The 22,492-nt window shown below is 38.4% G+C and overlaps 1 pseudogene; it reads left to right on the forward strand.

Annotated features, from left to right (window-relative positions):
* The first annotated feature begins 926 nt into the window (after window positions 1-926).
* The window catches only part of LOC134758477 (high mobility group protein B1-like), a 129,229-nt pseudogene continuing 107,663 nt past the window's right edge, over window positions 927-22,492 (forward strand).

Below are 22,492 nucleotides of genomic sequence, written 5' to 3' on the forward strand. Positions count from 1 at the left end.
CCATATTGGCCAGTCTGGTCTCAAACTCCTGACCGCAAGGGATCTACCTGCCTCAGCCTCCCAAAGTGCTGGGATTACAGGCGTGAGCCACTGTGCCCAGCCTCTTAACAGCGTTCTGTATGTGATGGGAGCCAGGGCCATGGGCAGTCTCTGAATCACATCCTTATTGCAACATGATCAGAGAGGAAAGCACTATTTTCTCCAGGAAACGCTTGAAACATTCGGAGAAAGCACTCTCATTTCTCTGGCTTGGGTTATATGAGCATGTGTGGAGCAGCTACTATCAACCTCAGGTAGGATTTGGAGGGGAGACAAACAGTAGGGTGAGGAGTCCTGGGGCTGGTCCATCTCCAGGATGATGGCTGGATTATGTTCTGCCATCATGGTTAGGAGTACCAGGATGGCACACACACTCCCCCACCAACCCACGCTAGGGCTGTGGCTGTGAAGAAATATTTCCGGGAGAAGGGAGTTGTGAGTGGTAAATGTCCACAATGACACAGGCGTCCCTCTTAGCATTCCTGAGGTAATAGTGTGTGTGGTTCTGACATGGAAAATGAGTGAACAGTGCTCCCCTGTTTTGTAATGAGCTGATGTGGACTCCACACAGTAAGAAAAAAAAAAAACTCCATGGTGTGCGTGATGCAAGGCCAGCTTTGAGAACCAGTTTAAGATCTCTCTTAGGCCCTACACAACTGTACTGAAACTGTTCCCCTAGAAGTTACTAGGTCCTCCTAAATGCCACTGCTCCTTTGTAGCCACACTTCCCCCGCTCATTCTGATTAAACTCGCTGCAGGACTCTCATTTTCATTTATTCTGTCATTCAACAATATTATTTGATGCATCCTAGCGATTTGTTCAAAAGACAAGTTCCCTCTTCTCAGCAATACTTTCTGAGAGAAACAGGAAATGAAGTAAAGCAGAGATGGATCATTTAATTGCCACTTACAATAAGTACTATGAAGGAAATAAACAGGATACCGTGACAGAGAGTAAGTGTTTATGACAGATCTGCCTACGTAGGATTTATTTGTCCATAACTCTTCTTAAAGAAAAGAAAGAAAGAAAAACAAAAAACGATAACAACAAAAAACAAACCTCTCCTCATGCATGGCTTTGGTAGCAGTCTCTCTCCCGGTCTGCCTTCAAGTTCTTTGATCTATCTTTCTCTGGACTGGCTTTCTCCTCTCTCTTTCTTTGTGACATAGGCAAACCCTGAGACCAAATAACGAATGAAGTGACTTCCATTCTCTTAGTCCCTCTTTCTTACTCTGAGGGCCTTTCCTCATTTATCTTCTGCTTCCTGTTATTTCTCTTACTATGCATGAAAAGTAAATTACTGATCTTCTTTAAACCTCCTCTCCTAAGAGAAATGCCTAAGAAAAAGCAAAGATTCTTGTTGGAAGACAACTGGTTAGGGAGAAGGAGGATCGTCTGGGGAGAGGTCTTTCCTACACTTTTCATGTTGCCAAAGCAACACCTTAGTCCAACTTTTCTGAGTAGACATGCAACATATCAGAGTAAGACAGTCTTTATTTTTCCATTTGTATCCACTTTTACATTTTCCATCTGTATTAGTTATTCTTGGTTCTGAACCTATTGATATGCTTATAAATGAATATTGTCATTACATTTCATCAATATATAACAGCAGGTGAGTAATGGTGTTAAAGAAATCTCAGTGCTGTTTGGACTTGAGACACTTTTCTCCATCACTGGACTTTATTAGTATCCTTTCTAACTTTCCTCAGCTTTCCATGCGGCTGAATGCCAGGCTACATATGCTCACCAGGCAACCAAAGTCCAGGATAAAGACCAAGCTCGTCATGTCTCAGCTGTCATGTTTTCTCTTGGGATGAGTTGGTCTTCATCTCATTTTCAAGCTGGCCCCATTGTTTTGTAGTGATGGAAATCTGTCACCAAAATCTTGGTGGGGCTTCCCAGAATCCAGGCTGTGCTGATGTAAGTTATGGGGCCAAAAGGAGTTGTGGCTTGGCAAAGTGACATTTTATTTAAAATATTCTGGTAATGTTTATAAAGCACATTAAGCACTTTTACAATATTTTAAAAATCAAGGAAAGTTACTTGGTATTATCACATGTCTTCCAAGGAAATTGTTTTGAAAGTTGTGGTCCAACATTCCTAAAAACAAATAATTAGATCCCTAGCCTTATAGCAATGGTGTGATCAGTCTCTCAGAGAGTGAGCCTTTATTGGTCCCTCCCTCCCCTTTCTTACTCAGGCTACTCTCTAATCATATGTTGTTTTCTTTTCTAGTCTTCCCTCTGTTGCCACAATATTTTTTTGCTAGCAGCCTCAATTTTTCCAGCTGTTAGCTACTGGAGCTTTTTTATTATGATACATTTTTCTGAAATCCCTAGACTCCTCTATTTCTTAGATCTGTCTTATAAGACAGTCAGCTTAGGAAACAGACAATGGAGAGAATTTATTGAATGTTCACTGTGTGAACAGGAAAGGCCAAGGTAAGATGCAGAAATACTTATGGTCCAGTTGGGAGACACCATATAAATGCATGAAAATGACAAGCAGAGATGAAGCAAACAGTGCCAGTAAGTAGCTCCAGATGGATAATTGAGGGATATCCAGTGGGATCAGGTTCATTAGGGGAGATATTCTGGAAGAGAAAAATTGAGAGTGGAGGACAAAAGGAAGGACTGGAGCAAGACTACTGGGAACAGGAGAGAATGCTCTCATTATTGCCTCACAGAGAGTTATATGGCGATTCACCTGTGGAGCTTTGCTTCTAACAGTCACTTTAACAATAGCCTGCATAGCACTTGGACTCCCGAGTGCTAGACTGGCTTCCTAGCTCTGTGTGTGTATTAGTCTGTTCTTACGCTGCTAATGAAGACATACCTGAGACTGGATAATTATAAAGGAAAGAAGTTTAATTGACTCACAGTTCCACATGGCTAGGGAGGCCTCACAATTATGGTGGAAGGCAAGGAGGAGCAAGTCACATCTTATATGGCAGCAGGCAGGAGAAGAATGAGAGTGAAGCAAAAAGGGAAACCCCTTATACAACCATCAGACCTCGTGAGATTTATTCACTGCCATGAGAACAGTATGGGTGAAACTGGCCCCATGATTCTGTTATCTCTCACCAGGCCTGTCCCATAAACGTGGGAATTATGGGAGCTGCAATTCAAGAGATTTGGGTGGGGACACAGCCAAAGCATATCACTGGGTGAGTGAGAACCAGTGTTGTTAACTGTGCACTCCCACAACTGTTAATTAAGTCCTTTCAACTGGACATTTCTAAGGAAACTATGAGGTTAAGAGGTGGGTGTATATATTCATTTGCCTAGGGAGTTTGGTGAAATGGTAACTTTGAAAATGTTTTCTTTGCTAAAAAGATTTTGTTCCTGAAGCCTGTTCTTTGTGAAAAATATCGTATCTCCCCATTTGGAAAATCACGTTGAATACAGAAAGTGGCAGCTTGTGAAAACACACACTCAACGTGTTTCTTACTTTCCCAAGGCGATAAACTATAGTTGATGAACTGCAAACCTCTCTGAATTATAGAACCTCTCTGCTAACTCGGGGGATTTTAACAGATTTTTAAACTTCTGTCTCTTAATTTTGTTTTTCTTCCCCTGGTAAGTGAATAAGTAGAGTTAACCTTACAATCAGATCAAACACTTCATTCTGATCCCAGGAAGCTTGGGTCCTTAGCACCTGGATTTTTAGCAGTTTATAGAATGTGCCAGGTGTTTACATGCATTCTTGCTTTTGCCTATGCTGCAATCTTGGCCTTGAATTTTGTTATCCTCTCTGCGTTATCTCATGGGCAAACATCTCCTGCTTATACTCCAAAAGTCACCTAATCTCACAAGAGTCTCTTTCTTCTTTTAGGACTAAGGACTCTTTCCATTGTATTCTGGAAAACACATTGATCAGATCTCCTCTGTGGCCTTGGGGAACCATATTATCACGTGATGAGGGCGTGACTTTACGTCTCACCCTATTTGAACTCCTCAGAGATAGGAGTGTGTTTTATTATATTAATATTTCCTATCGTTAGCATCAAAAAAGGCAGATAGTGTTATGTCACGCTTACTAAACATGAACCAATAACCTGCTTTTTGTGAATCCTATGTTTCTTTAAGACCCATTTCACCTTTTGTAGGTTCTTGACAATAAGGGAGATTTCACCTAAATGTGTGTGACAATGCATAGAATTTCAAAATTTCCAATGAACTTGAGGTTATTGTTGCTCTCAGATTCTCTGGACACTTCTTTACCAAATTTGCCTTGACGTTTAAACACACAAAAGTCTGTGTTAACGTTGCCTCAATGCTCATAGCAGACTTTATTATTTCTTTTGCATGTTCATCAAAATCTCCAAAAATATGGGGGTTGTGGTAGATATTTAAAATAAAAAATAGTGAATGAGTTTGATATTGCAAAGTAACATATGGGAAAGTTGTTTATTTTGTGTAGAGCTTTCTGGTAAATATCTATTTTACTGTTTTACTTTCTCAAGGATACATACAATCAGTATTCTGCATTCTTTATTTTTGCTTCTCTTGGGTATTTTATTTGCATTTTATATTTATTTCCTAAAAGTCCTAAGTATCAGCATTCTTGCAGATTGTTGATGAACCAATGGAAAGGATTGAAATGTAGGTAATGTTTATGCACATGTGTATATTTATGTACCTATTTAGCATTTATATAGAATCGAATTCATTGTATTTAAAAGGTTTTAGAGCTAAATACTTTGAGATCTGCTTTCAAGGGTTTAGTAATCTAGTGGTGAAAATAAGAATTGTTCAGAGAAAAAAATGATGTGGGAGTTCAGAGGGTGATATTTCTGTCACTCTGGGAAACAGTGGGACATTAAGAGACTTGACTTCCTTACTTCTACTTGAAGAAGAAAGGGACAGGATATTTTAAGTGCAGGAAAGTGTGCAAAGGCAAGGAGATGACTAATCTTTGGAACTGTAAGTCATTCAGCTTAGTTGGGGCTCAGAGTATACTGGATTTTTCTCTAGCCAGGATGTTACCTGTTCAGCCATTTTAATTCATAAAACTGAATCTAAATTAAATTGAGAAAAGTAGTCAGATATTCTCCATTTTAAAGTGTAGACTTTGGTTGTTCACCCCTTGCTTTTGAAAAACAAGCACCACAGATGAATCAATACATAGAGCATACACCAAATGCAAACCTGGCTTTAGTACAACTATAGAGGCACATTCCCTCCTTACTAATAACACATTCCTAAGGTAGCCAGTTTATAGGGATGCAATCCACAGCAAGAAACATAGGCTGCAGAAGGGCTGATTTCAGTGTTTATCCTAAAACAGTCAGGTATACACTCAGAACATTGAAATAGGGCAAGTTCTCCCTAGTTCTGCACCTTTGAATAATCAGAGTTGGGAGAAATGGATGTTGAGTAGCAATGGGAATTGAGGCTCTACCATCATGTGCTTATAGCAGTATAGGTCTGAGGATGGTTGGTAGGAAGCACGGAAAACTAGATCAGAGGAAGAAGTGACACAAAAAATGGTAGCAGCAGGGTTAGCTCCAGGGCAGACCACAGAGTTGGCAAAGTCAAGCTTTGATAACCTTGCCTTTCTTCCCCTATCCCATATCACAATGGGTCAATGCTAACATCTCTTTCTGCAGGTTTTTATTTAAAGTTGGCTATTTAATAAGACCCAGGAGGCAGCTGCGAACCCAAGAATGAGCACTAGAATGAAAGATCTGTTTATTCCTCACTTTGCCACCGGCTGGTCACATGATCAGAACCTTATTGTTAATTTTACCTTCATCCTAAATAGCCCTCCTCTGTGCTCCCACAGCAGGCTCACAAGCATACCTCTTTCATTATATCCCAAAGACTATATTGACTATGCCACAGGAGTCCTTCCACAAGCACTTTTACTGTAAGATAAGTTTTTCTTTTTAAGGGTGAAAAAGCCCTTGAGGTCACAAGGGATTCATTGATAAAGGTGTATTGATAGATGGTGTGAATGATGTTTGAGCATCTTACCTTGTGACACAACAAACTAATATTTGTGGGTAATTGCCTTCTTCACTCATCTGCCCTAGACCAGTCCTCCCTCCCTCCCTCCCTCCCTCCCTCCCTCCCTCCCTTTCCTTACCCTTCCCCTTCCTTCCTTCCATCCTTCCTTCCTTTTTTTCTTTAATTCTTGTCAGAAAAATAGTTGCAATGTGAATCTAAGAAAATAAAGATGTGGAGTACACAGAGCTTTGCTTCAGATTCTCTGGACTGAAGACTGACACTCATCTAGATGCCAAAGATCCCATCAGTCACCACATTTTTTAGACTTCTAACTGCTAAGAAATATTTTGGATCTTCAGAATAGGTATCCTTTGGGGGAAAGAAAGGGTTATATATTTTTTTGTTGACCCTTGCTACTTAAGTCTAGAAATTATGAACGGGAAAAATTTGAAAACTGTTACTATAGTAGGACAGTATGCCTATTCCTTTCATCTTCTGTTCTGTACATCTTCCCTCTGTTAAAATGAGATTTGGCTAGTAATGTTAAGAAAAATATTTCTGGTCGGGCATGGTGGCTAACACCTGTAATCCCAGAACTTTGGGAGGCAGAGGCAGTCAGATCATCTGAGGTCAGGAGTTCAAGACCAGCTTGGCCAACATGGTGAAATCCCATCTCTACTAAAAATACAGCCAAGTGTGGTGGCAGGCACCTGTAATACCAGCTACTCGGGAGGCTAAGGCAGGAGAATTGCTTGAACCTGGGAGGTGGAGGTTGCAGTGAGACAAGATTGTGTCATTGCACTCTAGCCTGAGCAATAAAAGTGAAGCTCCATCTCAAAAACAAACAAACAAAAGCACATACACACACACACACACACACACACACACACAAAACAAGAAAAATGTTTCTGTCTTTTAGAAGCTGCACTCTCAAGACCAAGTACACTTTCAAAAGAGAAGACTGGAGAAATCTGAGTTCATCATCCCAGGACCCTGGAAATAGCGTAGGGTTAGGGTAAGTGCAGAGTTGTAGGAAAAATAGTCTAAACAAAGACATGGAGCAAGAAGAGGAAAGAGAATAAGACAGCAAAGAAAACCATCATCATTGCTTCTCACAGGATGGCTGTGTTTGGATTAAAGACTGCCAGGCTGGACAAAGCCAGTAAACATACTACAGTGTTTTCTAGTCTACATCTATGTTTGTGAATGGCTAATAGCAAGATGACTATTATTAGACTGTTCCTATATACTCTTGCAAACTTTGTGGTGCACAATAGGCAATGTGTAATAAGAAATAATCCATTTAGTTAGAAGAATGGAAAATTTATTTGTAGCCTTTTAACCTAATGAAAGGATAGAACATTAAAATTAATTAATTATCATTGGAAAAAAGCATACCATGGGCTAAAATCAATGAATTTAAAAACAGAAAATCAATAGAGAAAATCAACAAAACCAAAAGCTGGTTTTTTGAAAAGACCAATGAAATCAATAAATCTTTAGTCTGGCTAAGAAAAAAGAGGAAAGACCCAAATTACTAATATCAGAAATAAAAGAGGGGCCATCACTCCAGATCCTGTGGACATTAAAGGAATTATAAAGGAATAGTATAAATAATAACCATGTCTACAAACTTCATAACCTAAGTGAAATGGACAAATTCCTTGAAAGACACAATCTGCCAAAACTCACACAAGAAAGACTAGGCAGTCTGAGTAGGCCTGTACCTATTAAAGAAATTGAATCAATAATTAATAACCTTTCAAAGAAAGCACAAGGTCCAGATGGATTTAGTGGTGTATTCTATGAAACCTTTAAGGAAGAAATTATCCTAATTATCTATAATGTCTTCCAGAAAATACAAGGAGAGGGACTATATCCTAACTCTTTCTAAGAAGCCAGATTAATACCAAAACCAGACAAAGACACTGTGAGAAAATAACCCGGTGGAAGGGCCAAGATGGTTGAATAGAAACAGCTCTGGTCTGCAGCTCCCAGCAAGACCGATGCAGAAGGTGGGGGATTTCTGCATTTCCAACTGAGGTACCCAGTTCATCTCATTGCGACTGGTTAGGCAGTGGGTGCAACCCACAGAGAGTGAACAGAAGCAGGGTGGGGCATTGCTTTACCTGGGAAGTGCACAGAGCTGGGGGACCTCCACCTCCCCAAGCCAAGGGAAGCAGTGAGGGACTGTGCTACCCGCCCTGGGGTACTATGCTTTTTCCATGGATTTTTGCAATCCGTGGCTCAGGAAATTCCCTCATGAGCCTACACCACCAGGTCCCTGGGTTTCAAGTACAAAACTGAGTGGCTGTTGGGCAGGCACTGAGCTGTAGGGTTTTTTTTTTCCATACTCAAGTAGCACCTGGAACTCCAGTGAGGCAGGAGAATCGTCCACTCCCTTGGAAAGGGGTCTGAAGCCAGGGAGCCAAGAGGTCTCGTTTAGCATGTCTCACTCCCATGGAGCCCAGCAAGCTAAGAAGCACTGGCTTGAAATTCCCACTGCCAGCACAGCAGTCTGGAGTCGGCCTGAGTTTGGTGAGGGGAGGGGCGACCATCATTACTGTGCCTTTAGTAGGTGGTTTTCCCCTGACAGTGCTAAGGAGACTGGGAGGTTGGGACTGGGTGGAACTCAGCACAGTGCAGCAAAGTAGCTGTGCCAGACTGCCTCTCTAGATTCCTCCTCACTGGGCAGGGCATTTCTGAAGGAAACCCAGCAGCTCCAGTCAGAGGCTTACAGACAAAACTCTCATCTCCCTGGGACAGAGCACCTAGGGGGAGGGGTAGCTGCGGTCATGGCTTCAGCCAGACTTAATCTTTCCTGCCTGCTGGCTCTGAAGAGAGTGGCTGATCCTGACAAGGGGGATTCTTCCAGCACAGCACACCAGCTCTACTAAGGGACAGACTGCTTTCTCAAGTGGGTCCCTGACATTGCCATGCCTCCTGACTGGGAGAGACCTCCCAACAGGTGTTGACAGACACCTCATACAGGAGACCTCTGGCTGGCATCAGGCCAGTGCCCCTCTGGGATGAAGCTTCCAAAGGAAGGAGCAGGCAGCAATCTTTGCTATTCTGCAGCCTCCACTGGTGATACCCAGGCAAACAGGGTCTAGAGTGGACCTCTAGCAAACTGCAGCAGTCCTGCAGAAGAGGGGCCTGTTAGAAGAAAAACTAACAAACAGAAAGCAACAACAACAACATCAACAAAAAAGAGTGCCCCACAAAAACCCCATCCAACAGTCATCAGCCTCAAAGATAAAAAGTAGATAAATCCTTGAAGATGAGGAAAAAACAGCACAAAAACGCTGAAAATTCCAAAAGCCAGAATGTCTTTTCTCCTCCAAATGATCACAACTCCTCTCCAGCAAGGGCATGAAACTGGAGGGAGAGTGAGATTGATGAATTGACAGAAGTAGTCTTCAGAAGATGGGTAATAAAAAACACCTCTGAGCTAAAGGAGCATGTTCTAACCCAATGCAAAGAAGCTAAAAACATTGATAAAAGGTTACAGGAGTTGTTAACTAGAATAACCAGTTTAGAAAGGAACATAAATGACCTTATGGAGCTGAAAAACACAGCACAAAAACTTTGTGAAGCATACACAAATATTGATAGCCAAATCGATCAAGCAGTAGAAAGGATATAAGAGTTTGAAGACCATCCTGCTGAAATAAGGCATGCAGACAAGATTAGAGAAAAAAAAGAATGAAAAGGAACAAACAAAGCCTCCAAGAAATACGGTACTATGTGAAAAGACTGAACCTATGATTGATTGGAGTACCTGAAAGAGATGAGAATGGAACCAAATTGGAAAACACACTTCAGGATATTATCCCAACCTAGCAAGACGGGCCAACATTCAAATTCAGGAAATACAGAGAACACCACTAAGATACTCCATGAGAAGATCAACCCCAAGACACATAATCATCAGATTCTCCAAGGTCAAAATGAAGAAAAAAAATGTTAAGGGCAGCCAGAGAGGAAGGCCAGGTCACCTACAAAGGGAAGCCCATCAGACTAACAGTGGATCTCTCAGCAGAAACCCTACAAATCAGAAGAGAGAGGGGGCCAATATTCGACATTGTTAAAGAGACAATTTTCAACCCAGAATTTCATATCCAGCAAAATTAGGCTTCATGAGCAGAGCAGAAATACAGTCCTTTCTATATAAGCAAATGCTGAGGGATTTCATCACCACCAGGCCTGCCTTGCAAGAGCTCCTGAGGGAAGTACGAAATACGGAAAAGAAAAACAGGTACCAGACACTGTAAAAACACACCAAAATATAAAGACCAGTGACACTATGAGGGAACTGTATCAACTAGTGTGCAAAATAACCAGATAGCATAATTGTGACAGCATCAAATTCACACATAACAATATTAACCTTAAATGTAAATGGGCTAAATGCCCAAATTGAGAGACTGGGAAATTGGATAAAGAGCCAAGACCCATTGGTATGCTGTATTCAGGAGTCCTATCTCACATGCAAAGACACACATTGTCTCAAAATGAAAGGATGGAGGAAAATTTACCAAGCAAATGAAAAGCAAAAAAGTAGGGGTTGTAATCCTAGTCTCTGATAAAACAGACTTTAAGCCAACACAGATAAAAAAAAAGGACAAAGAAGGGCATTACATAATGATAAAGGAATCAATGCAACAAGAAGAGCTAACGATGCTAAATATATATGCACCCAATACAGGAGCACCCAGATTCATAAAACAAGGTCTTAGAGATCTATTAAGAGACTTAGACTCCCACACAATAATAGTGGGAAAGTTTAATACCACTGTAAATATTAGACAGATCAATGAGACAGAAAATTAACAAGGATATTCAGGACTTAAATTCAGCTCTTGATCAAGTGTACCTAATAGACATCTACAGAACTCTGCATCCCATATCAACAGAATATACATTCTTCTCAGTGCCACATGGCACTTATTCTAAAATCAACCACATAGTTGGAAGTAAAACACTCCTCAGCAAATGCAAAAGAATGGAAATCATAACAGTCTCTCAGACCACAGTGCAATCAAATTAGAACTCAGGATTAAGGAACTCACTTAAAACCACACAACTACACGGAAATTGAACAACCTGCTCCTGAGCGAATCCTGGGCAAATAAAGAAATTAAGGCAGAAATCAAGATGCTCTTTGAAACCAATGAGAACAAAGAGACAATGTACCAGAATCTCTAGGACACAGCTAAAGCAGTGTTAAGAGGGAAATTTATAGCACTAAATGCCCACATCAGAAAGCTGGAAAGATTTCAAATTGACACTGTAACATCACAATTAAACGAACCAGAGAAGCAAGAGCATACTAACCTAAATGCTACCAGAAGATAAGAAATAACTAAACTCAGAGCAGAAATGAAGGAGATAGAGACATGAAAAACCCTTGAAAAAATCGATGAATCCAGGAGCTAGCTGGCTTTTTGAAGAAATTAACAAAATAGATAGACTGCTAGCTAGACTAATAAAGAAGAAAAGAGAGAAGAATCAAACAGATAATAAAAAATGATAAAGGGGATATCACCACTGACCCCACAGAAATACAAACTACCACAACAGCATGCTATGAACACCCCTACGGAAATAAATTAGAAAATCTAGAAGAAATGGATAAATTCCTGGACACATACATCCTCCCAAGACTAAACCAGGAAAAAGTTGAATCCCTGAATTGACAAATAACAAGTTCTGAAATTGAGGCAGTAATTAATAGCCTACCAACCAAAAAAAAGCTCAGGACCAGATGGATTCACAGACGAATTCTACCAGAGGTACAAAGAGGAGCTAGTACCATTCCTTCTGAAACTATTCCAAACGATTGAAAAGGAGGGACTCCTCCCTAACTCATTTGATGAGGCCTGCATCATTCTGATACCAAAACCTGTTAGAGACAACAACAAAAAAAGAAAACTTCATGCCAATATCCTCCATGAACATCGATGCAAAAATAAAATACTGGCAAACCAAATCCAGCAGCACATCAAAAAGGTTATCCAACATGATCAAGTTGGCTTCATCAGTGGGATGCAAGGCTGGTTCAACATACACAGATCAATAAACATAACCCAACACATAACATCAGTCATAACAGAACTGATGACAAAAACCACATGATTATCTCAGTAGATGCAGAAAAAGGCTTTGATAAAATTCAACATCCCTTTATGTTAAAAACTCTCAATAAATTAGGTATTGATGGAATGTATCTCAAAATAATAAGAGCTATTTATGACAAACCCATAGACAATATCATACTGAATGGGCAAAAGCTGGAAGCATTCCCTTTGAAAACCAGCTCAAGACAAGGATGCCCTCTCTTACCACTCCTATTCAACATAGTGTTGAAAGCTCTGGCCAGGGCAGTCAGGCAAGAGAAAGAAAGAAAGTAAGGGTATTCAAATAGGAATAGAAGAAGTCAAATTGTCTCTGTTTGCAGATGACATGATTGTATACATAGATATCCCCATTGTGTCACTGCCAAAACTCCTTAAGCTGATAAGCATAGTCTCAGGATACAAAATCAATGTGCAAAAATCACAAGCATTCCTGTACACCAACAAGACAAGCAGACAGCGAAATCATGAATGAACTCCCATTCACAATTGTTACAAAGAGAATAAAATACCTAGGAATACAGCTGACAAAAGATGTGAAGGACCGCTTCAAGGAGAACTACAAACCACTGCTCAAGGAAATAAGAGAGGACACAAACAAATGGGAAAACATTCCATCCTCTTGGATAGGAAGAATCAATATCATGAAAATGGCCATACTGCCCAAAGTAATTTATAGATACAATGCTATTTCCATCAAGCTACCACTGACATTCTTCACAGAATTAGAAAAAATTACTTTAAATTTCATATGGAACCAAAAAAGAGCCCATATAGCCAAGACAATGCTAAGCAAAACAAACAAAGCTGGAGGTATCACACTACCTGACTTCAAACTATGTTACAAGGCTACAGTAACCAAAACCGCATGGTACTGGTACCAAAACAGACATAATGGACCAATGTAACAGAACAGGCACCTCAGAAATACCACCACACAACTACAACCATCTGATCTTCAACAAACCTGACAGAAGCAAGCAATGGGGAAAGGATTCCCTATTTAATAAATGGTGCTGGGAAAACTGGCTAGCCGTATGCAGAAATCTGAAACTTGATCCCTTCCTTACACTTTATACCAAAATACCTCAAGATGGATTAAAGACTTAAATGTAAAACTCAAAACCATAAAAACCCTGGAAGACAACCTAGGCAATACCATTCAGGACATAGGCATGGGCAAAGACTTATGACAAAAACACCAAAAGCAATTGCAACACAAGCGAAAATTGACAAATGGGTTCTAATTAAAGAGCTTCTGCACGGCAAAAGAAAAGATCATTAGAGTGAACTGGCAACCTACAGAATGGGAGAAAAGTTTTGCAATCTACTCATCTGACAAAGGTCTAATATCCAGAATTTACAGGGGACTTAAACAAATTTACAAGAAAAAAAAAAAAACATCAAAAAGTGGGTGAAGGATATGAACAGACACTTCTCAAAAGAAGACATTTATGTGGCCAAAAAACATGAAAAAAAGCTCATCATCACTGGTCATTAGAGAAATGCAAATCAAAACCACTATGAGACACCATCTCATGCCAGTCAGAATGACGATCATTAAAAAGTTAAGAAACAATAGATGCCGGCGAGGCTGTGGAGAAATAGGAATGCTTTTACACTGTTGGTGGGAATGTAAATTAGTTCAACCATTGTGGAAGACAGTGTGGTGATTCCTCAAGGATCTAGAACCAGAAATACCATTTGACCCAGCAATCCCATTACTGGGTATATACCCAAAGGAATATAAATCATTCTAAAGACACATGCACACGTATGTTTATTGCAGCACTATTTACAATAGCAGACATGGACCCAAACAAAATGCCCACCAATGATAGATAGATAAAGAAAATGTGATACATATATACCTTGTGATACTATACAGCCATAAAAAAGGAAGAGTTCATGTCCTTTGCAGGGACATGGATGAAGCTGGAAGCCATCATCCTCAGCAAACTAACAGGAACAGAAAACCAAACACTGCATGTTCTCACTCATAATTGGGAGTTGAACAATGAGAACACATGGACTCAGGGAGGGGAACAACACACACTGGGACCTGTTGGGGAGTCGGGGGGGAAGTGGGGAGGAGCATTAGGACAAATACGCAATGCATGCAAGGCTTAAAAGCTAGATGAGGGGTTGTTAGGTGCAGCAAACCACCATGGCACATGTATACCTATGTAACAAACCTGCATGTTCTGCACATGTATCCCAGAACATAAAGCAAAATAAAAATAAAAAATAAATAAAAACAAACTTTTAATTTCCAAAAAAGAGAAAATAACCCTCCAGACCAATATCTTTCATGTACATAGATCCAAAATTCTCAACAAAATATTAGCAAATTGAACCCAGCAAGGTAAAAAAAAAAATAAATTATACACCCCAATCAAGTGTGATTTATTCCAAGTATGCATGGCTGATTCAACATTCAAAAATCAATTAATGTAGATTAATCACATCAAGAGGTCAAAGAAGAAAGATTATATGAACATATCAATAGATGGAGAAAATTATTTGACAAAGTTCAATAATCTTCATGATAAAATCTCTTACCAAATTAGGAATAGAGAGAATTTCCTCAACTAAATAACACCTACAAAAACCACCTAAAGCTAACATACTTAATGGTGAGAAACTCAATGCTTTCCCTCTAATGTCAGGAACAAGTTGAGAAGGCCCCTTCTCACCACTGCTTTTCAACATTGTACTGGAAATTCCTAGCTAATGCAATAAGACAAGAAATTGAAATAAAGACATGTGGATTGGAATGGAATAAGTAAATATATCTTTGTTTACAGATAACATTTGTCCGTGAAGATAATCCAAAAGATACAACAACAACAACAACCCCCATATCCAAAACAAAAACAAAAATCTCTTCTGGAATGAATAAGTAATTCTAACAAGGCTGCAGGATATGGGGTTAATATACAAGAGACAATTGCTTTTCTATATACCAGCAATAAACAAATGAAACTCAAAATTAAAAATACATTACCATTTACAACATCCTCCCAAAATAACATACTTTGGTATAACCCAATATGTACAAATTCTATTTGAAGGAAACAATAAAACTCTCTGAAAGATATCAAGGAACTAACTAAATGGAGAGCTATTCCATGTTCATGGAGGGAAAGATTTAATATTGTCAGGATGCCAGTCTTCCCAACTTGATCTACAGATTCAATGCAATCACGATCAAAATCACAACAAACTATTTTTTAGAAATAATCAAACTGATTCTAAACTTTATATGGAGAGACAAAAGACCCAAAATAACCAAATCAATAATGAAGGAGAGGAACAAAGTTAGAGGACTAACACTAATTGTCTTCCAGTCTTACTAGAAAGCTACAATAATCAAGTTAGTGTTGTGTTGCCAAAAGAATAGATACTGGGGGAATTAAGATACCAGTGGAAATAGGGAAACTGAGATATCACTGGAATTTTTTCTTGAAAAAAACATTTCTAAATGGGTTTGATTTTTGAATCACATAAAAGTTTGAAGTATTCAAATATTTATGAAAAATGGTGAAAAACATAAACTCTTTGATTACAAATATTAAGAAATGGACCTAATGTATATCAAGTTATTCTGTAAACACATAGGGAAAATGATGCATTTAAGTTACTTTTCCTATAATATTACATAAATCCTTAGTGAAATATGGTCATAGGAAAGAACCACGCAATCAAATCTTGCACCTTACTTTGTAGTTTAGCTATTATTAATGGTGTTTATGTTGCATTGATGCAATGTGTAAATACATTAATGTTGCTGGAAACCAGACTGTCTGCTGTGGAAGCAGAGAGAAACAAATATAAAACAGGGAATGTGAAGAAGAATCTGTGGTGATAGGCTTGAATTAGAGGCATAGATATGAGTACTTACAAACTTGTGATTTAAACATTTTATAGTAATTTTAAAGTTTTATGCCATTTGCTTCTTTGATTGCTTGAAACTTAGGAATATATTCCCCTACCTCCTGGCCTCCCACCCTGATGCAGTTCTGTCTACTAAAATGCCTGGAGTCAGTTACACTGAAACCCCGTCTCTACTAAAATACAAAAAATTAGCCGGGTGTGGCGGCGTGTGCCTGTAGTCCCAGCTACTCGGGAGGCTGAGGCAGGAGAATTGCTTGATCCTGGGAGGCAGAGGTTGCAGTGAGCTGAAATCGTGCCACTGCGTTCCAGCCTGGGCAACACAGCAAGACTCCGTCTCAAAACTTAAAACGAAACAAACAACAACAACAACAACAAAACCCCCAGATCTTCATTGCTAAATAGCATTGTCTACTAAAGGGAACCAGGATTTTTGGGGAAAGGTGGATTCTTCCAGGGGCAGGGAATGTACCTGGTAAGCCTCAGACACCATGTGCCAGAAATCAAGGAAGTGATCAAATCCAAATGGGGCTAAGTCAAAAGAATAAAGGCTAGCTTGAAGGCCTCCAATAGGAAAATGATGTACCATTTGGAATTTAAATAATAATATTAACAACAATGGATTAAAATCCCAATAAATCATAGTGAAAGAGAGAGAGAGAAGGGAAAAGATTTTTCTCTACAGATGAATGCCAGAAAATAAATCTAAAATAAATGATAGAATTAGAAAATCACCATTTTACATGTCCCCAATGTAATAAGTGATTCAGGCAAAGATTATCAATAGATAATAATACTATTGGATGAATATTACCAAGGAATAAGATAGTCATGCAATCTCGAAGTATCATTTGTCAATTACTTATTAACTACAAAGAGAAAATTGTACCTTGTTACAGAGACATCTGGCAGTCACCAGCTGAACAAAATGGTCAAACTTTGCACTACCATCATGGGACAGCCTGACATATGTGCACCTTGAGATAAGGTAGTAAAAAGAACACAGTCTAATTCTGTAATGTTCCAGGCAAAAATCTTTAACCTGAGTCTCATCATGAGGAATACATGAAACTAATCCAAAGTGTGTGATATATTCTTTATGATAACTACCTGGAATCTTCAAAAACTGTTCTAAAATCAGAGAAGGTGAAGGCAATGTTATAGGTCAGAAGTCAGTAAACTTTTTCTGTAAAGGGCAGATAGCAAATGTGTCATGCTTTGTGAGTCACATAGAAGTCTCTGTTGTATATTCTTCTTTCTTTTTTCTTTTTCTTTGTTTTTTGTCCGTGTAGTTTGGCTTTACAACTCTTAAGAAATGTAAAGATCCTTCTTAGCTTGAGATACAAGAACAGACCATGCAGGATTGGTCTGTGGGCCACAGTTTACTTACTAACTGTTGTCCTAGAGTAAAAGAAAATGACAAGACATAACAACCAAATGTAATTTGTGAACCTTGATTAAAAAACAAAACACCTATAAAAGTCATTTTTGAACTAGCAGGAGAAATTCAAATGTGTTCTGTATATTAGAAGATATTTTTGAATTATTGCTTCTTTTCTATATGATCATAGTGTTATGATTATACTGGAAGATGTCCTTCTTAAGCAATGCCTGCCAAAATATTCTGAAGGGAAGCATCATAATGGCCACAATTTACTTTGAAATGTTTCAGGGAAGAAAATAGAAATAAAAGATACTAGGAGTCAATAAGTGTTGTTAAATGATTGAATGGATGTACATCCAATTTACCCATTCTTTTGCAAATATACTTGGAGAGCTAAAAGATCATAAAAAATCAATTGCCAGATTCTATGCAGAAATGGATGAAATCAAACCTTTGGAATTGAGTTTAGATTTGATTTATTAGTATGTGAAGATTTGGGTCATGCTTGAATGGTCAGAGAGGAAGAAAAAATTGATTAGCTTTAGAGTAAAAAGAAGGTATTAAGAGAAATCATAATGACAAATTATTTTTTGAGTTTCTAATCAGAATGCTGGATCTATAAATTCCACAGAGACTATTACTCAAACGTGTTCATTTTGCAGATAAGGAAACCACTGCCTAGACAGTCTTTGTTGTGTGTCAAAATTTATCAAACAGTTAGTGTAAGAACAGGGACTATAATGTACCGTATGTCTGTCTTTTCACTATACTATAGCTACTTAATATAGCTCAAAGGTATAGATATGATAAAGCCCTCATTGACCTTAATTTATAAGATTGGCTTTCCTAGCAATCCCTTCAAATACAGCAAAATGTTCAATAGGTTTTTTTTTTCTATATGTGACTATCACTAGATAAAGACAGAATAAATAACAAGTTGAATCATTTACTAATTTGCTGGAAATTATCCAGTAAATTCAGGCTATGTGTGCAAACGTTAGGGCAAAAGTGTTATTAAATGTACAGCCTTCTGCCTCTCAAATAAACAAACTCAGAGGGCACTCAACATTGTGAGGTTAGAGAAAAGAACTCTGGTGTTGTTTGTTTGTGATTTATGTTGTAAAGCACAGAAATACTTAGACAGGAGATCTATTTGCAAAAGTCTGATCATCTTGTAGAGGCTCCTTCCTAGGTCAGAAGAGCTTTTCCTTGCTGTCACAATGAAAGTGGAACTTGGCATCTAATGAACGATTTAAAGATAATCACATTCAAAGCTAAGGGGAATGAGAGGTAGGATCCTGGGAGAGGGAGGAATTAGAGGGATTTGAGATACAGAAATCCATAGTAGAAGGCAACTCAGCAGAGAAGATGTGAAGTGGAGGAGTTTTCCTCCCTTCCAGAGACAAGAGGGATAATTTTATGGTTTGCTTTGAGAGCCAGAGTGAAGAATCCAGGTGCTCTGAAGATTCACTTGCATTTGATGGATGTGAATTCCCTCCAGTTTTATATTCAAAAGTACTTCTTTATTTTAAAAAAAAAAAGGAATTGTGAGGATTTGTGTGTTGATAGTACTCTTAAATCTCTAGTAGCTAGAATTAGTAAAGTTCTAATTATCTTATATTGGAGTTTTACATCCAAGGACACCTCTATTAAAAGGAGGTTTCTGTGTGGTCTGTTGTAAAGATGGCTTTGATGTCTTTACCGAAAGGTGTCTTTTCACTGTAAAAAGAATGGAGCAGTGGCTGCCCGTGGCTGCCTTCAGTGTGAGAATGTGCTGGAATATTTTATTGTTGGGCTGGCATTGAAGTTCTGCTGTGAAATGATTTTTATGAATGCTATTCCCTGGGAGGCTCACAGAACTGAGAATTTCATGTCATGAGGCCATGATCCCAGGGAGCAGAAATCAAATAAATAAAGGTCTTGGGGAATTATGGTCTATGGGATATATTTTCTTCTCAAAATGAGTCCATAGTTCACTTTGATGGTAAGTAAATGGATCATATGAGAGCAGAAAAATACATCTATCTTTAAGTGGTAACAAACTTCCATTTAAGAATTTCCCCTGTAAAAGTAATATCTGAGGTCTAAAATTCAAGAAAAAACATAAGACAAGAAAAGAGAATAGTTATTATCATAAAGGAAGATGGTTTAGGATACAGCTTTAAAGCTTTTGATTTAATGATATTTATATTTAGGAAATGGAAAGTGGCAATTTGGAGCATCGTATTCTATAAGGTTATATGCTTGAGGGCTCTTCTCTAACAGCCATATTAAAAGGGTTTCTCCTTAAGGAGAAGTAGGTTAATTTCAAGAAAGAAGAGCCAAAAATAGGTTACCTATAGCTGAAGACCAAGGAACCAACTTTAACTTGAAGCAGAATGGAGAGAACTGCTGGTTATGTTCTGTATCAATGCAATTATCTCTATAGCAGAATAATTTGAAAATATTTTTTAAAATATGAATTATTACATCCTGACCCCACAAAAATTCTGAGCAAATGTTTAGTAGGTCCGGCTCAAGGAAACCATATCATTATCTTCTAGGAAGTGTTAGGGAGGACGTTTTAGAACACAGTGGGAGAACAATAATTAACAAAAGCTTCATATTCAAATTTGAGACACAGGCCTCCTTCAAACATTCCTATTCTGAAAGACTATTAGGCTGACTTATCCATTGATAATAACAATGATTTGGACAACTTTTGTAATATGGATCAAAACTCTAAATAATTGAGACCATTTGTAGTCATTAGCAGAACCCAAGTCATTGAAATATAAGAGTAATACATACCGGATTTTTCAATCTGTAGTAAAAGGAAAAGAAAGTTTTGGAGTATGTTTTTCCTGCCAGAGTGTTATGAGAGTCAAATGTGAGGTATTTGGTAAGAGAACACTGAAAAACTCTACTGTATACAAATGTTAGAAAAAATTAATGCCAAGCACTAGTGAATGCCCAATGTATGTGTTTTTAATGGATTTTAAGCATTTAAAATTGTCTGCTTGTAATTTTTCCATCCTATTGTATAGATAGTCTAAAAATCCACCATTAAAATGAGGTAAATAATAGCAAACACAAACACTGCAGGTCATGATGTTGAATGCCAATATTCAAGTGAATCAGGACTATTACTGTAGAGCTAATAAACTAGGATAATGATAAAATATACAGGTTGATATAATTCTATATGTCTCTTTTAAGAAATAAATCTTTATAATACATTCTAAATTCAGATTGCAGGTTCCTATCTAGCATGTAAGGCCATGATTTTGGAGCCTTTAGTATCAAAAATAAGAAGACCAGAACAATGACTACCCTAAGAATAATAATGACTATATGAAGGCAATACAAATTGGTTTATCTGCTTTAGCTCCTGTCATTCCCACAGTTTTGTGGGTACATTTTTTTTTTCATTAAAAACAAGGCTAAGTAACTTGCCCAAGGTCATGCAGATAACAGCTAACACAGTTAATGCTAATTCCACTCAGTAATCTTAATCAGCACTCTAGCATTGTAGCTCAAATTAGAGAACACATAGGCTCCTCTTTTCTATGTGGCCATGGGGTAGTCACTAAATTCGACATGTCAGCTACCCCTGGTTCAGTGCTGCTTTGAGGGGACAGTGAGTCTTTGGGGTCCCTTTGTATTCTGTTGACTGTGAGAGCAGGGACTCGGATTTCAGGGGACTTTTGTTTTACCACCCTCTTCCAGTAGGTCAATGTTGGAGGTAGATAGGGAAGAGGAAAAGTTCAGATCCTTGCACAAGACAGATATGTAGGTACCTCAGTCAGTCTGGCAACATGGGCTTCCAGAAAGACCTTCAAAGTGGCCGAAATGATTGGCTCCCCGTTCTATGTCCAACTTGCTGAATTGTGTGCATCCAGAGAATACATATGTGGACAAAAGAAATTGACTTCCTGATTCAAAGGAAAATGAAGAAGACAGATGCTGAGGAATGTTCTCCCCATTTTTTCTGTAATTGAACATTTTAGTAATCTATCCAGAAGTATTTTTAAAAGTCTTCAGAATCAAAGGCCCCACAAACATATTTAAAGGAGTTCCAAGTAATTATATCAGTAATCTTCCTGTCCACACAATTCCCAGCTGAGCAAAATTATGATACAATGTTTGGAGAGCAGAGTTGTGATTTACTGTAGTAGTTACCAAAGAGATCCATCAGGTAAATTGGTAATACATACAGCCAAATGCTCATCTGGAATTTTATTGTGAATTGACATTTATACAGAATATGTACTCACTTTTTTATTGGGGTGCTCTTGAAGTCTAATAGGAAATTGCAAGAAAGCAAGATTTAAAAAAACAACACCCAACAGACACAGCAATGTATTTTATTTTATTTCTGCTGTGGATATTTTAACAGATACCTCAAGCTATTTAAACCTAAGCTTACCTCTCACTCAAGCTTCCTTCCATCTCTCACTCAAGCTTCCTTCCATCTCTCACTTCACTTACCAACTTGCAAAGTTTCATCTCTTCTTCACTCCATTTAAAAATGGTTTGGACATTCAGTTTGAGAAAGAATGCACCAGACAATTAAGGAGATCATTCTTTTCTTGCCCTCTAAGATCTATATGTATTCAGTCAAAAAATAGTACTGGCAATTCTACATTCTAAAAGCCTCTCAAATCCATCATTCCTCCCTCATTCTCATTGCCACTGGCTACTTAACTCAGGCCCCAAACACCATTGACTTGGACTTTTATAACAGTCTCCTACGTCCCTCACTGCTTACATATCTTGAATTTATGTCTTAAATTGCTGCCCCAATTATTTTTCCAAAATCACATATCTAATTATTATAGTTTCCTAGTTACAACACTTTAATGTATTCCCATGACCTAGAGGATAGTCTTAACTTTTAAGCAAGGTATTTAGGCTTCTTTACACTTTGTAAGTCTATAGTCCTCATCTTCTGTGGCCCTCTTCAACTACTTGTCCCCAGAAGCCCACTCCTTAGATACCAGCTGTGTTGGGCTGTGCATCTTTCTCTAAATTGGTGACTCTCAAAGTTAAAGGTGCATCAGAATGATGAAGAGAGCTACTAAAACACATCCCCAGAACATCT

Source organism: Gorilla gorilla, chromosome 4 (assembly GCF_029281585.2).
Source record: "Gorilla gorilla gorilla isolate KB3781 chromosome 4, NHGRI_mGorGor1-v2.1_pri, whole genome shotgun sequence".
Lineage (NCBI taxonomy): Eukaryota > Metazoa > Chordata > Mammalia > Primates > Hominidae > Gorilla > Gorilla gorilla.